This window comes from Pinus tabuliformis, chromosome 1_1 (assembly GCF_031772625.1).
Source record: "Pinus tabuliformis cultivar Carrire ecotype Pingquan chromosome 1_1, CPIR1, whole genome shotgun sequence".
NCBI classification, from domain to species: Eukaryota; Viridiplantae; Streptophyta; class Pinopsida; order Pinales; family Pinaceae; genus Pinus; species Pinus tabuliformis.
Genome location: NC_142297.1, coordinates 984108185 through 984124973, shown reverse-complemented (window position 1 = coordinate 984124973; position 16789 = coordinate 984108185). Strand labels below are relative to the sequence as shown.

Sequence of the window (16789 nt, the reverse complement as noted above, 5' to 3'; positions counted from 1 at the left end):
ATGCAATTTCTTTTAGCTGCACTAATTTTGTTGGTTATATACCTAACAATATCATTTATTTGAACTTTGTAATGAACTATTAGATAAAACATTTAGTCGGACACTAGGAATCCAATATTTATCAGAACCTAATGAGAAAACTTAGGTCTCAATAAAGAATTATATCCTCCTATCTAATCCATGGCTAATCCTATTTCCAACCCCATTGAAACATAAATGCAGTCTGACATGCAGGGAGTATAGCAGTTTCTTTGCATTTATATTTCTTTCAAAATTGACTTTGACGTTTTAGCAGCAAGAAAACTGTTATTTCCCTTGCATGTTAGAAGCATTTATGTTTCAATGGGGTTGGAAATAGGATTTGCCTCTAATCCATCATGCTACAAACATCCTTTTTCAATACTTTACAATTCTAAATTACGAAACATACATATATATAACATTTTTGATATATTTCATATCTCTGTGGAGTGGAGGACCATATATTTTCATGAAAAAATACCATTTATTAATACATTTGAAATATTTCCTAAACTAATGTGTTATCAAATCCCTAAATACCTGATACGTCTCTCCACGCGGCGTGATCTCGGGCTGTTGTCTGGCAGGCATCTGTTCCTCATTGAATCATCACCACGACACCTGTTCTTGCTTGCATCTGTCGATCTGTCTGGAGGAATCCAACGGTGGAGACGGTTTAGGGTTGTTCCAAGTACCCCGTCCACCGCCTCTGACTGGATGGAAGGTGATTTTTCATTCGGAGGGCTGATGGTTCGGCCGCTTTGCAACAAATTCGGCCACCAGGTCTTTAATTTGTTTTGCAACTTGTTTATCGAGAGTTATGGTGGGAGGTAATGGAACAGTTAACGTCTTTGTACATCATTTTACATAACAATTACTTCTCCTACCTTCTTTACTGCCTCACAGATTGTATTGGCTTTTCAAGTAACCCTCCAAGTTCAGGGGCACCATTGGCACCACAACGCTTCTCTGGTTCATCGAGGCTTAACGAGCTTCGGTGCCGACTCCAGGAAGGTGAGCTTACATGCTTTGGCATCGTTTTACAGTCCAAATTATTTCCACATACTACTTATATAGAGGTGATGCTTTCTTATGTAGGCGGACTGCTGCCGGATGGAACCTTCAGTGCTCAGTTGAGGTTTTAATCTAGGTTGCTCTGGTCTTTAGTAGATTTCTTAAATAGAAGACTTACCTTAGATAATGATATATTTATGATGTTGCAGTTAACGTGCTGCCTTTACCGGGGTCCTTATGGAGTCAGTCCCGTGTCCTCCAAGGTTATGACGACTGATACCCTACTCAGTTGTCTACAGGTTGGAAACTACTCACCGAAGCTCACCCAATTTGATTGCAATGGTTTATATGTATGCGGAAAATCGCTTGGCGGAGGGTTTCTTCTGGAACCTACCCGGTTCTTATCTTTTAACTGGAAGACTTTATAAATAGTTAACTTCCTTATATTTCTTTGCTTTCTGGATTCTAAAGACTATTTAATCTTTGTTTTTTTGTATGTTAATGAGTACAGAACTCCTCCGGAATAGTTAGGTTTCCATGAATAGTTAGAACTCCTCCTCATCCTGCTACTATAAGATGTTGGAGATGATCTTTACTTATTTAGTTAAATTATAACTACACAATTTTCATTAACCGACTATGAAAGGGTTTATATAATTGTTCTGGAATATTGGTTAGTATGTTCGTTTTCCATTTGATGCGTCTGTTAAATCATTTATGTAAATGTCTATGCCTGAGGAGTCACTTGGCTATTTCTTTTATGCTCTGTTTAAGCAAAATCTCTCTCTTGAGTGATTGACTAAAAGATTTACTCACACCAGTTGACGGGAGGAATTCCTTTGTAAAGGCTTAAAAATTCAGTTTATTCTATCAGAAATAATACGATTGCTTTTCCAGTTTACAAATGCATGTTTTGGCTACGATTGCTTTTCCAGTTTACAAATGCATGTTTTGGCTACGATTGCTTTTCCAGTTTACAAATGCATGTTTTGGCTAGTATAGCAGGATCCGAATCCTCATTTGGCGCTTCGTGATTTTCTAGCCTTACGGCTTTACTGTATAATTACACTTGTTCCTATGACATGAATTTCTTTCTTCTATACTGAGCATCTGAATTTTTCTGTTAGGGTAGTAAGAAATTTTTCTATTTTAATTTATTTTAAATTTCCTATTAACACTATTCATCATCATCATTGCTTAAATAAAAGCTATATTACTTATCTAATTAACTTATCAACTTAAAATTCCAAAGATAGAGAGAAAGTCTCTGGTGGCTCAGTCTCTCCTCCCAGCCATGTTACTCTAAGCAAGCATTTTTCTATTCATCATCATCATTGCTTAAATAAAAGCTATATTATTTATCTAATTAACTTATCAACATAAAATTCCAAAGTTATATGCAAAGTCTCTCGTGGCTCAGTCTCTCCTCGAGCCTAAGAAAAGGGCTATAAGAGATATAAGAGAAACAAGGATGCCTAAGTAGGCTGGACTTAGGCTCGATTGATAAGGAGAGGATTTGTACTGTTCATTGACTAGATCTAAGGCTATAAGAGGAACCAAGGATGCGTAAGCGATTGATAAGGAGAGGATCTGTACCGTTCATTGACTAGATGGAAGGAGGCTATCATCCCAATCCTAATGCAACTAGTTCGATGGCTCTTCAAGTCGTCCACATTAATGAAACTCCCTCACTTTATTGGCGGGTTTGAGCTTGTGAATTTTCAATTTACTTATTGGGTGGGGGGCTTATGGTCGAGCCTGCTTACGCATCCTCTGGTGTCATGCATTCAATCAAAGCGGGTATCTGACAATCATCTCATGGGGACTTGTTGATCCCTTCTTCCCTGTTATTCCTACCAGTATACAATTTCCCGACAAGCGAAGCGATCCAATTGAACCAATCTTTCTTCTTGGCCCTGTTCCTTTCTAGAAGCGATGGCGATCCAGGACTCCAAGACTCCCCTCCTGGCAAGCAAAGCGATCAAGCCCATCCCGAAAAGCTCCCCGGCAAGGGCTAGCGATCAACACCCAACAAGAAAGGCAATCGGTCATTAATGAAAGGTGTCAAATCTAGCTATGACATAGGTCCTCAGTGTTCAGCTCCCAGAGGGCACTCATGGGAGTGTTCGGCTACTAGAGGGGATCATGGGTCGATCTGGATCCTTAATCTAGTCTTGCATAAAGGTTTAGAGCAATATAGGAGACTCTTTTTTTGTCTTCCTTTGTGGGTATTGGTCAAGTCGTCATTTCCTAAATTTTCGTGGGTAGGTTGAAAAAAGAAGGCTTCAATGGTGAGGTCGAAACTGGCTCCCTTTTGATTTCCCCCATTGTAAAGCTCCCTGGTTAGGCCCTAACTATTAGTTAGCCCCCCTTGTGCTAGGTCGATATAAGCTTTGGTTTTAGGCCGGTCCTCTTTTGTAGGTCGAAAACAAGAAGGCTCCATGGTTAGGCCCTCCTTGTAAGGCCTCCATTGTTATACTCGTGTTGAATGCTTCTTCCTTTGAAGGCTAAGTCCCCGTTGTTAGGCCCTCTTCTTTTTAAGGCTCTCTTGTAAGGCTTTCTTTGATGATAGGTTGAAACTATGAGGCTTCCATTGTCCCTATTAGTTAGGTTGAACCCGGCCCCCTTTGAAGGCCTTTTCTTCTCCTTAACCATCCCCGAACACTTTCTCTCCTTAACCACTAGATTACAGTCAATAACCATCCCCAAACACTTTCTCTCCTTAACCACTAGATTAGAGTCAATACAGTCAATACCTCAGGCCTCAGGATTCAGTCAACACTTTCTCTCCTCTCCTTAACCACTAGATTACAGTCAATACAGTCAATACCTTAGGCCTTAGGATTCAGTCAACACTTTCTCTCCTCTCCTTAACCACTAGATTACAGTCAACACTTTCTCTCCTTAACCACTAGATTACAGTCAATACCTTAGGCCTCAGGATTCAGTCAATACCATAGGCTTCAAGACTCATTATTTAGCCTCAAGTTCTACTAGAACTTTCTTTTCTTTTGATACCTTAGGCCTCAGGATTCAGTCAATACCTTAGGCCTCAGGACTCATTGTTTAGCCTCAAGTTCTACTAGAACTTTCTTTTCTTTTGACTTTTGACTGTGTTTGAGCGATATTTTGACTGGTTTATTTGGCCGGATCCCTTTTTCTCCTCTTCCCCCCTCTATATTTCCCTTTCCAGACATGGGTAACTACCGGATCACTTTTTCTCCTCTTCCCCCCTCTATATTTCCCTTTCCAGACATGGGTAACTGCCGGCTGGATCCCTTTTTCTCCTCTTCCCCCTCTATATTTCCCTTTCCAATATATTTCCCTTTCCATACATGGGTAACTACAGGATCCCTTTTCTCCTCTTCCCCCCTCTATATTTCCCTTTCCATACATTCCCTTTCCAGACATGGGTAACTACCGAATCCCTTTTTCTCCTCTTCACCACTCTATATTTCCCTTTCCAAACATATTTCCAGACATGGGTAACTACTGGAACCTTTTTTCTCCTCTTCCTCACTCTATATTTCCCTTTCCAGACATGGGTAACTACCGGATGCCTTTTTCTCCTCTTCCCCCCTCTATATTTCCCTTTTTCAGACATGGGTAACTACTGTATCCCTTTTTCTCCTCTTCCCCACTCTATATTTCCCTTTCCAAACATATTTCCCTTTCCAGACATGGGTAACTACCTGAACCCTTTTTCTCCTCTTCCTCACTCTATATTTCCCTTTCCCTTTCCATACATGGGTAACTACCGGATGCCTTTTTCTCCTCTTTCCCCCTCTATATTTCCCTTTCCAGACATAGGGGTAACGGTTTCTTTTAAGTATGGCAAACAGTTTATTTTTCTCCTCTTCCCCCCTCTATATTTCCCTTTCCGGACATAGGGGTAACTGTTTCTTTTAAGTATTTCCCTTTCCAGAAATAGGGGTAACTGTTTCTTTTAAGTATTGCAAACAGTTTATTTGCGTTAACATGTGAGAATTCTTAATTACTCATTAATTAAGTAACCAATAGTAATTTGTCCTTTTTAATCTTAACCATCATCATAAAGTAAAAAGACATTAATACATCAAGACATAACAACGAACTTAATGAGCACAATGATTCTTTCACGTAGCCTAGGGTGTTAAAGTAAAAAGACATTAATACATCAAGACATAACAACGAACTTAATGAGCACAATGATTCTTTCACGTAGCCTAGGGTGTTACAGTGAGTATAGTGGTTTATTCCTATCAATTGAACGATGAGGAGTTGAAATAGGAGTGACCAAGATTCAAAACACAAAGACATGAACCATACAATATATTTCGTAATTTTACGCAATGCATTTATAAGCTAGCGTCATTCAACACGCGTCTATGGTGCGTCTATGGTATAAGTATTTCCGTGTCAAATCAGCACCATGCAAGGAATATGTTTTTTTCCTGCTGTCACTAGAAATTTTAAATCTATTCGCGGAAGATGATCCGATCATAACATTCTTCCCCTATGTTATTGCGTACTAATAGAAATTTCAATTCTATCTGTGGAATATAGTCATTTACTTCAAATGTCCTTCCCACTAATTGCCGTAACAATTGCCATCCGCACTGGGTCAAATGACATCCAATCTTGACGCAAGCTGGCATGGAATTTCACTAATTGCCGTAACAATTGCCATCCGCACTGGGTCAAATGACATCCAATCTTGACGCAAGCTGGCGTGGAATTTCATAGCACTTGCATGGATATTTCCATGGTAACGCCCACCGCAATGAATCAAATGATATCCAATCTTGAGGCAAGCTGGTAGAGAATTTCCATGATACGTAGTACTGACGTTATAAAGTGGTCGCCCGCGGACATAGGTGCAGATTCCCACTTATCGTTAGTCTCCTTGACCCGAATCCCAGTGCAAGTCGAATTGGACGTCAATTCCGACTTGTTACAAACGCTTTCGTATTGTATGCATGTATGTAGAGAACTGGCTGACGAAATTCATGGATGTAGAGAACTTTGTGCAGCAAATCATATAAACAATATAGAGGTGGCAATGCTGAATTAATATACAATGGTTGGGATGTACACAGACATTCGTTAGAAATTATATCCGTTTATATGGATAGTATACATTATTTGATGTGTGTATTTAAAGTTATAGATAAATATAATTACGATAATCATATTAATATTTTATTAATATGGGAAGGTTTCATAAACTTAACGATTTTTATTGAAATATGAATAATGCATTATTAATGTTACACATTTATCTGACTAATTATATAAAAAAATAAAATAAATAAAATAAAGAAGTTACAAGGTAATTTTACTTTCTGAAAAAAAAATTGCTTATATATTAATTTCTTAATCTAATTAGAATATATATTAATTTCCTCATCTAATTAAAATATGAACTTATTAGAATTAGAATAATCTCAATTTTCTAGGAAATTAGTGGGTGGGGAGCCACATGACAAGAATCTAATTTAAATTGAAAAAAAAAAAGAATTACTGTCAAATTAATCAGTTTTTTAAATAAAATTTGATTATATTAATTTCCCCATTTAATTAAAATATGGATTTATTAAAATTTGATTATATTAATTTCCCTATGTAATTAAAATATGGATTTTTATGGATTTATTAAAATTGGAATAACCTCAAATACCTAGAAAAATTGGTGGATAAAGAGCCTGTATTAATTTCCTCATCAAATTAAAATATGAACTTATTAGAATTAGAATAATCTCAGGAAATTAGTGGGTGGGGAGCCACATGACAGGAATCTAATTTAACTAGACAAAAAAAAAGAATTATTGTCAAATTAATCATTTTTCTAAATAAAATTTGATTATATTAATTTCCAGTTTAATTAAAATATGGATTTATTAGAATTGTAATAACTTCAAATACCTAGAAAATTGGTAGATAAAAAGCCACTCAGCACAAATCTTAGAAGAACAATCCAAATTTTGTAGATAAAGAGCCAAGCACAGGAATCTAATTTAACTAGACAAAAAAAAAGAATTATTGTCAAATTAATCATTTTTCTAAATAAAATTTGATTATATTAATTTCCAGTTTAATTAAAATATGGATTTATTAGAATAATATGGATTTATTAGAATTGGAATAACTTCAAATACCTAGAAAATTGGTAGATAAAAAGCCACTCAGCCAAATCTTAGAAGAACAATCCAAATTTAGTAGATAAAGAGCCAAGCAGCACAAATCTTAGAAGAACAATCCAAATTTGAATTTCAAAGCAGCACAAATCTTAGAAGAACAATCCAAATTTGAATTTCAAAGCAGCACAAATCTTTGAAGAACAATCCAAATTTGAATTTCAAATCATCAACCTGTAAGGCATACACTTTCTCCCATTCTCCCATAGTTACCTACTAATGACAGAACTTTTCAATTCGTTAGCGGAAGAAAGTTATTTCCCATAGTTACCTACTAATGACAGAACTTTTCAATTCGTTAGTGGAAGAAAGTTATTTCCCGCGCTATATTATTACCGACTACCAGAAATTTTCAATCCATTCGTGGAAGAAAATTATTATCATATCCGTCCCAGTCAACTAAATCGAATCCAAACGAACCAAAAAATTATTTTCCCAACGCACTAAATCAAATCAGATCCAAATACAAGCTGTCATGCAAGAAAGACAGTACAGCTATCACCATCACTAAGCAGAGGATCAGGTTACGATTCAAGAATGACTTTGAACGAGAAACCGTTTATGGACTGTAGTCCCCCTCCCATGCGTAGACATTTTCCCTTCTGCTACTTCCAATCCCATTGCATCTTTCAATCCACATTGGAAGTCCATTCTTTGAAACATTTTCCACCTTATCCATCCACATTTTGAAATGGACGTCAGAAGATTTTCCAACTTATTTATGGACGCTTTCATACTGTATTTGTGTACAGAACTCGTTAATTTTCTAGAATGTTTTCATCTTACCTACAAACACTTTCTTATTTTATATGTGTAGAGAACTTGGTGAGGGAGTTGCAATGCTGGAAGAAGTATCCAAGGGCAGAGCAGGGAGAACAGAGGGTAGAGGTTAAATAATTACATTAACATTAATTTGTCGGATTCTAAAATATTTCAACAATCTGCAATCGAATTAAGTTGAACAGTCGCTGACCTATGCACGGAAGTTTACATCTTATTTGTTTGGTGATCAATAATACCAGTGCAATACCAGTGATTTGCAGTAGAGTTAGGTAGTTATAATTTTGCATGACTCACTGTTTTTTTATTTTAATCCGTTAAGGTGATTAATATCACTGAACGGATTGTAGATTTGTGTAATGGTTTTTTAATGGCTTAAGCGTTAAACTGGGTTAGTTTTTATGATTCCTAATTGTCCTGAGTAGTGATTTGTAAAATATATCCGCTTGTGCGGTTGAAAGTGTTGGAACTACTACACACCTACATGTAGACTCTTAGTTAGAGCATGTGACTGCATGCAAGATTCCTTTTGCATGTTGGAACTACTACACATCTACATGCGGACTTTTAGTTAGAGCATGGGATTGCATGCAAAATTCCTTTTGCATGATTTACTCCTTCTTTAACTCCGCAACTGACTAGTTATCTCCGGAACTTGTTGTAGGTGTTGAGTCTTCTCATTGATCACCACTATAGTTATTACCTTGGGATCTTCACCTAGTAATGCTATATATCATGAGCATTGTAACATAATTTTGAATTCAATCATTCTTTTCTTCTTTCGATTTTCTTTTAGTGCTTTTGCTCTGCAAAGCTGTGTGTTCAACCTTTACTAGCTAGATTCATCTGTGCAGGTTTTCTAACACATTTACATGGTATCAGAGCCCACAGGTTGCTAGATAAAAGGCGCATCAGTACTTTATTTTGCAAGTATTACAGCTTGGAGATCGAAGATTGACAGAAAAATGGAGTTTCCCAAAGCATCGATCCTAACACCGTACAACTATCATGAATGGAAGGATCAAATGGCTCGATACCTTCGTCATAAAGGGTTGTACAGGATTACCATGGCTACAGAAGTGGAACCCACTTCAGCCATAGAGAAATCCAAGTACCTCAACCGTATGGATGAGGCCCACGGATCCATATGCATGTGCATCTCTCCAGAGTTGCAGTTTCATCTATCTGCCTGCAATACTCCCAATGAGATTTGGAAAAAGGTTGAAGAGCTCTACGGGAAACAGGATGAGATGAAAGGACATCTGCTCGAAGTGGAGCTGCTATCATTGGATCCACGGAACTATGACAGAATTCAAGATTTCTTCACCAAATATAATGATTTATTGCTGCAACTCAAGGGTTGTGGAATTGACAAATCCAAGGAGGAGAGTCACCAAGTTCTCTCTATTATGTCAAAGCTCGGACCGGAATACTCCGTCTTTGTGTCTACATTTCATTCAGTAAGGCTCGCAACAGGTAAATCCTACACTATGCCTTCTCTCAAAGAATTTATGGAGTCTCTTATTTTTGAGCAAGATAAACTCATTGGCATGGGGAAAATCAAACCTCCAAAAGCACATGCACTTGCTGTGCATGATGGAAGCCACAATAAAAATCACAGATCTGATTCAAATCAGAAAAATCAGCAGCAGAAAGACAAAGGAAAAGCACATTCCCATCCAAAGAAGGAAGGGTACACCAAGCCCTTCAATGACTCCTCCGGCTCGAGAAATGAGAAAGGGAAGAAAGGAAACAGATGCACCTACTGTCAAAGAGGATTCCATCCAGAATCCTCTTGCATGAAGAAACAAATTGACCAAATGGCAGAAATCCTTCAGAAGCATAACCTTGGGGACCACATCCCTCAGGGCGCCAAGAAGAAAACCGAGGATCCGCCACACGGAAAAGGTAACAATTTTCATGCTTTAGTTGCAATTAATTCTTCTCCTGATGCATGGATTATAGATTCTGGTGCATCACATCATATGGCTGCTGCAAAGGAAGTATATTCCTCTTTGGATGCATGCAAAGGACCTCCCATCCTCATGGGAGATGACTCACCTACTGAGGTCACCGGAAAAGGTAGAGTGGAACTTTTACACGGAAGCTTTGAAGATGTGCTTCATGTTCCAAAACTTTCGGTAAACCTGCTTTCAGTTTATCAGATCACTCATTCCGGCACCGGAAAGAGAGTGGAATTCACTCCAGATGCAGTGAACATATATGATCTACATAGCAATGCCAAAATTGCAACTGGTGAGGTAAACAATGGAGCGAGACTGTATACATTTTCTGAATTTATTGAATCAGAATCCTCCTTATTGCTTACACATGCTGATGATAGTAGTAGGCTTTGGCACGAGAGGTTTGGTCACTTAAATTACAGGTATATGCAGCAGCTAAGCAAGAATGAGATGGTGGAAGGCTTGCCAAATATCAGTTTCTCCAAAGGAGTTTGTGAAGGGTATGTTCTTGGCAAACATCCTAGAGAAAAGTTTGACACCAGCAAGACTCACAGAGCATCCTCTCCTCTAGATCTGATCCATAGTGATCTCATGGGGCCTTTTCCTCATCCTTCCATCAACAAAGCAAGGTATGTGCTTACATTTATTGATGATTTCTCACGGTATACTTGGGTGTATCTTCTCAGGAACAAATCTGAAGTTTTTGAGCACTTTGAAGATTTCAAAGCACTAGTTGAGACACAGTCAGAGAGAAAGATCAAAGCCCTCCGTACAGACAATGGGGGGGAATATGTTAACACAACACTTCAGAACCTTTGCCTTCAGTCCGGCATACAGTTGCAGTACACAGTTCCATACACTCCGCAGCAGAACGGAGTTGCTGAGAGAAAGAACCGATCTCTCAAAGAGATGGCTTCCTGCATGTTGCATGCCAAGTCACTGCCTCATAAGCTTTGGGCCGAAGCACTTAATTGTGCTAACTACATCCAGAACAGATCTCCTCATAGGTCTGTCAAGGACCAGACCCCCTTTGAGGCTTGGAGCGGCACTAAACCAGAGGTCACTCACCTCCGTGTTTTCGGCTCTCGAGCATGGGCCCGGATCCCCTCTGAAAAGAGGAAAGCTCTTGATCCACAGAGCATTGAGTGCATCTTTGTTGGATACCCTGATGGTGTGAAGGGATATCGACTCTTGATTCCCTCTACGGACAAGCTCATCATTGAGCGAAGTGTCAAATTTGAGGAAATTCTCTCGCATGCACTTCAACTGCCGCATGCAGACACTTTTTATCTACCTCATGTCCGAGATGATGACTCAGTACATTCAGATGCCGATACAGATCATGCAGATGCCGAGGAAGAGCATGCAGATGCAAAGACAGAGTCTTCAGATACAAATCTAATGCATGCAAATGATGATCCACATCCAAGCCGAAATCGGGCTTCCAGCAGTGAATCATATTCCCCTGTCATAAATCAGAGAACAAGGAGCTTACGTGAGATATATGCACAAGACCAACCAGCTGCTAGAAATGGTCTTGTGGGGGACAATTCTGATCTACATAGGACTAGCTCAGAGTTTATTGATCCTCCCCTTGTGCTCACTGCCGCTGAACCATCGCCCTCCTGGCATTGTCATTTGGTTCAATCTTCTGATCCACAGTCTTATGCTGAGGCTGTTGTGCATCCATCTTGGGAGTCCGCCATGGAGGAGGAGTATAACTCCCTCCTCGAGAACCAGACTTGGGATCTGGTCCCCCTTCCTTCAAGAAGGAAACTTGTCCGATGCAAATGGGTCTACAGGACCAAGAGTGCTGCAGATGGGCAAATCACCAGACGGAAAGCAAGGCTAGTAGCCAAAGGCTTCCAACAAGTGCATGGCATTGATTATGACGATACCTTTGCTCCAGTAGCAAAGATGGATTCCATACGCCTTACACTTGCCATTGCCGCTGCCCAGCGGTGGGAAGTACATCAGATGGATGTGAAGAATGCCTTTCTTCACGGAGACCTATCTGAGGAGATCTACATGGAGCAGCCACATGGTTTCATTCAGGATTCATCTTTGGTCTGCAGACTGAAGAAATCTCTCTACGGCCTTAAGCAAGCCCCGAGAGCTTGGTACGCGAAGATGGATTCTTTTCTCTTATCACAAAACTTTGAAAGATGTAAGTCTGATCCAAATGTTTACATGCTTAGGACACATGATTCTCTTCTTATCTTAGTTCTGTATGTAGATGATCTCCTAATCACTGGCAGCTCGGCTTCAGCCATTGCTACAGTCAAGAGGGCCTTGCATGATAGGTTCTTGATGACGGACATGGGTCCATTACACTTCTTTCTTGGTCTTAAGATTAGCCAGAATGCCACAGGCATCAAACTCTCTCAGGCTAAGTATGCACGGGATCTCCTCGAGAGATTTCGCATGACTGACTGCAAGCCAGCACCGACTCCTTTTTTGTCTGGGGTCCGCCTTGAGGATGGAGGTGACACTCCATTAGTTGACAGCACTCTCTACCGACAACTAGTGGGGAGCTTATTGTACCTCACCCACTCCAGACCAGATCTCTCATACGCAGTAGGGGCAGTTTCCAGATACATGCAGGAGCCGAATGAGCTACACTGGAATGCTGCCAAGCGCATCCTCCGATATGTGCAGGGCACCATCACCTTCGGCATTCACTATGCAGCAGACACTGCATTGAATCTCCTTGGCTTCACAGATTCTGATTGGGCGGGAGACAACATTGACCGCAAGTCCACCTCCGGATATTCACTCAGTCTAGGATCTGGCCCTATCTGTTGGTCGAGCAAGAAGCAGGCTGCTATTGCTCTCTCTTCAGCTGAGGCTGAGTACCGAGGAGTAGTCAACATCACCATTCAGGCTCTGTGGCTACAACACTTCCTCACTGAGTTGGGCGTCCAGTTCCACCAGCCCATTGTCATCTGGTGTGACAACCAGAGCACTCTCAAATTTTGCAGGGATCCAGTACAGCGGCAGTGGACGAAGCACATAGAGATCCATATGCACTATATCAGAGACTTAGTACATGATCGGGTCATTGATTTACAGTTCTGTCCTTCAGCAGAACAGACTGCAGACATCTTCACCAAGACATTCACTGAGCAGAAGTTTCGCTCTTTGCGTGATCGTCTTGGAGTGAAGGACACGATTTCTTAGCAACTGTATTTTTTTCTTCCTCTTCTCTTTTGATTACATTGTATTTTGAGGGGGGGTTTTTCCCACGAGGTTTTCCCTCTTTCCTCAATTTTAGTACAAGTTGCATTGTATTTTGGGTGACCTTTTGCCTTAGTTGCGAGGGCCCATTTTCTATTTTTCCCCATAGTGGTGTTCAGGGGGGGTGTTGGAACTACTACACACCTACATGTAGACTCTTAGTTAGAGCATGTGACTGCATGCAAGATTCCTTTTGCATGTTGGAACTACTACACATCTACATGCAGACTTTTAGTTAGAGCATGGGATTGCATGCAAAATTCCTTTTGCATGATTTACTCCTTGATTTGCTCCTTCTTTAACTCCGCAACTGACTAGTTATCTCCGGAACTTGTTGTAGGTGTTGAGTCTTCTCATTGATCACCACTATAGTTATTACCTTGGTATCTTCACCCAGTAATGTTATATATCATGAGCATTGTAACATAATTTTGAATTCAATCATTCTTTTCTTCTTTCGATTTTCTTTTAGTGCTTTTTCTCTGCAAAGCTGTGTGTTCAACCTTTACTAGCTAGATTCATCTGTGAAGGTTTTCTAACACATTTACAGAAAGATATGGTTTTATGTCGGATATACAGAAACGATGTCTCTCAAAACTCGATGGACGAAGGACCAAAACCAAATCCCGTTGACAAAAGCCGGTTGTTCGGGTCCACGAATATCAAGAGTCGTCTCTTTCAATCACTCTTATGTATAAAGTCTTAAACATGACTCGTTAAATATAAGACAAATGACAAATGAGTGAAAGTGGTTTTGAAGTCAAGTTTAAAGGTGTTACTTACACAATTATTGATGGGACACCCATTAAAAGGTCATATCAAAATCCAAATGACCATAAATAATATGTTTCCATGAGAAATGTCTGTTTAGTTTGTAGTAAGTTCGGATGACACAGAATTATGGCATTTTAGATATGACAATTTATAAACAAGTTTTTTCTTTTAAAAAAAAAAATTCTATGTTATAGGTTTACTTGCAATCTATGTCCATCATAATTTATGTTAAATTTGTACCTTTTCCAAAGATCAAGAAAATAGTTTTCCATGTCTTCTATTTATAGAGCCAAAATTCCACTTGAACTAGTAGATAGAGACCTTTGTCATCCCGTGCAAACTTAGTAAATAGAGGAATTTTCTAGTTTATGCTTTTTATTAAGGATTTCAGTGATGAAATTGGTCTTATTCATAAAAAACAATTATGATACATTTAAAAATTTCAAGCATTTCAAATCTCGGACAAAGGAGGGAAGTGAAAAGAAAATTAAAATATTAAGATTGTATGGAGAAGGTGAATATTATTCCAATGGACCACAATATCAAAATGCAATTTACAACAAGGTACACTCCACAGGAAAATGGAGTAGTAGAAAGGAAAAACCAAACCTTCGTGAATATGGAAAGAAGCATGTTGAAGACAAATAATTTTCTAAATGAGTATTAGGAAGAAGAAGTGGTGATGGGACCAGCCCAACTCTGTTTAGATTAGTCGCTGATTAAATGATATAAAGAATGATTAACTGTGGATTAGATTATAATTAATGACTCGACCTCAGGTATTTCTGGAACTTGATGTGGTGGCAATTATATGCGTAATTAATGTGTTGTGTTGTGCCTTGGATTGCATTTCCTACTCGTTCATGCCAAAGCCTTCCCTCTGACCATCACTCAGTCATTTGTGGTCTTTGCTCCTTGTTGTCGAGGGTTTGCTCTGGTAAGGTTATGCTGACTGTGCATGCAGCTGTGCTGCAACTGTTGGGCACGCTGTTCAGGGTTTCTTTGTCCGAGGGTTTGGCTCTTACATTTGCCTAAATGACTTTTGGTCCTGGTTGATTATGCAAACTAAGATGGTTCTGTCGCCTGTGTGAGTATATTCTCATACTTATTTTGCCACTGTTTTAATTGGTCTTTGCTCCACAGTCTCTGTTCTGGTATGAGGTCATCTTGTTGGTAAATCTCAGTGGTTTGGCATGCACTTAGGTTACAAAACAATGGTGCTCTCCGGTCTTCAGCTTCACTGTAGGTAACTTCATCTGTCCAGATTCAATTTGCTCTTTCTATTGTTCTACTTCAAATGTAGTTGCTCCTTTGTCTCAGTCGATGTCTCGGTTTCATGGCTCAATGGCCTATGCTCTGTTCTTGCTGCGAACCCTTTAGGTAAGGAAATGTATCCCTTCCTTGTATACGTTCATGCACTTTTGTTTCGTCCCATTGTCGACAGTTTTCTCATAGTTAGGTTTTGGTTCTTTTGTAGGTTATGGGGTTTGTAGTTGAGCGTGCTTGGAACGGTCACTTCGGCCTCTGCCTGGTAGGCTCTGTCAACGTAACCAATTTTCAGTTTTAGAATTAGGGCCTGTACGTTTTGAGGGTCTGGTTTCCTCAACGCCTTTTTCTTGGTATCTGTCAGCAATAGTCTAGCGCCTTGGTTTTGTTTTCAATGCGGGCTTCCTTAGTTACTATGCTTGTTGACTGTAAATTTATTTCAGATGGGAGCTGTTTCCCAAAACCCCTGTATAGGGTTTGTTGGTCGTTGGGCTTGTGACTGTTCGTAGTCTATATTCGAACTCTGCTATGTATATTTAGACATTTTATGTCATAATCGAAAAGTAATTTCAGGGAAATTGTTGGTTTTGAGTTACCTCTGGTTTTATGATAGTTGATGGCTGTTGTTGCTCTCGTTTAGGCTTGAACGTCCTCGAATTGTGCTTGTTATCTTGTGGTTGTATTTGTAATTTCTTCAATGACCTAAAAGCTCTATAGACACTCTTGTATTCGGTCTGGTGGATGGATTCGAAATTGGGAAAATGATATGTGGCTTGTATGTGTGTATGTGCTTAATTCGTCCGAATCTGCTTGCCTTCGTTCTTGTATATTCACTGTTGATTTCTTTTCATGAGTTACAAACCCTCATTCTGGAAATTCATTAGAGTCTTGCTGTTTGGACTCTGTTTCTTTAGGAAAAGGAAAATAGACAAACTAGTCTACACACACTGTGTCAATTACTTTGATTTTTTGCTGAATTAGGAAGCAATAAAGAAAATATTTTGGTTACACAGATGGATTCGAATAAGTCTGCTCTTTTATTAAGAATATTTGTATGATAAACACTGAACCTTTTTAATGATTTTCTCATGTACATTTATATTCTATGTTCACAGTTACCTTAACTGTGTAGTTACTTTTTCAGTTGTGATTCTTTATTAGTTACATAACTATGCTTGTATTCGGTTCTACCTATGCGACAAGATTTTACATTGAACATATTTGTTTTTTTCCTCTAAAATGACAGAACAGTTATTAACCTACTGTTGATTAAAGACAAACAAACTAGTGATCCTAACTGACCAAACTATCCCTAACTAATATTGAGGTTAAAAGAAAACAAAGTCTTACATCATACTTTGACAAACTGAACATAAAGAAACCAATTTGCTAACTCAAATTCCACCTTGGCGGAGATCAACACTCGGTCATGTGCCCTAGCTAGATGCTCCTGCATCAGGCTCCTGGGGTAAAAAGAAATCATGACTCCAGTCCATGAGCTTCTCGACTGAAGAACCCGCCTGCTCAATCTTCCTGGCATCAAGCCACGAACTATCC

At 39.2% G+C, this 16789-nt stretch overlaps 2 long non-coding RNA genes across 4 annotated transcripts; both read left to right on the top strand.

Moving 5' to 3' along the window:
* The first annotated feature begins 605 nt into the window (after positions 1–605).
* LOC149217816 (uncharacterized) lies at positions 606–1634 on the top strand. 3 transcript variants are annotated; one of them, XR_016250694.1, is made up of 3 exons: positions 606–1035; positions 1120–1153; positions 1245–1368. It is a non-coding gene; the product is annotated as an uncharacterized LOC149217816 (long non-coding RNA). The 3 variants fall into 3 exon arrangements; XR_016250693.1 differs by having other exon boundaries at positions 1120–1159; XR_016250692.1 differs by lacking the exon at positions 1120–1153 and having other exon boundaries at positions 1245–1634.
* Positions 1635–15441: 13807 nt separating this feature from the next.
* LOC149217815 (uncharacterized) lies at positions 15442–15740 on the top strand. Its single transcript, XR_016250691.1, has 2 exons — positions 15442–15497; positions 15676–15740. It is a non-coding gene; the product is annotated as an uncharacterized LOC149217815 (long non-coding RNA).
* The last annotated feature ends 1049 nt before the right edge of the window (positions 15741–16789 follow it).